The following is a 517-nucleotide window of genomic DNA, read 5'->3' as shown; positions in this document are numbered from 1 at the left end:
TTTTTTGGGAATGCAGTATAGTAAAAACATTTTGGTTATGGCTGATGGATACGCTAGAAAATAAGTACCAAATGACCTTGCCCAGACACCCAACAACCTTTAATTTTGGTGTAATAGAAAAAGAACACAGAGACGAAATTAATTTTGTATTGCTCATTATGAGATACTATATATATTCATGTAGATTAAAAAACACAGCTCCTACCATTTTGGAAGGGAAAATATACCTTAGGTTTTATAATAATATTTATTACATACTTACTAATAAATACGGGTTTTTTGTATATGCGATAAACCCTGCAGGTAGGGCGTAAGAATTGTACCTGCTGCCCCCAATTGCATGATCGTAAGAGGCGACTAAATTTGGGACCTTATCTCTTCTCTCCTTTCTAAATAACTTTCTTCTTCCTAATGTCTCCCTTGACAATGCCTCACTTTTGGCCATTTGTTGAGCGTTCGCCCCTGTGAGGAAGGCTTTGGGTTCTGTCCCCTGGCCGAGACATACCAAAGTCTTTAA

Source organism: Mizuhopecten yessoensis, unplaced genomic scaffold (assembly GCF_002113885.1).
Source record: "Mizuhopecten yessoensis strain PY_sf001 unplaced genomic scaffold, ASM211388v2 scaffold10883, whole genome shotgun sequence".
Taxonomy (NCBI): domain Eukaryota; kingdom Metazoa; phylum Mollusca; class Bivalvia; order Pectinida; family Pectinidae; genus Mizuhopecten; species Mizuhopecten yessoensis.
Note: the sequence above shows the minus strand (reverse complement) of the source record.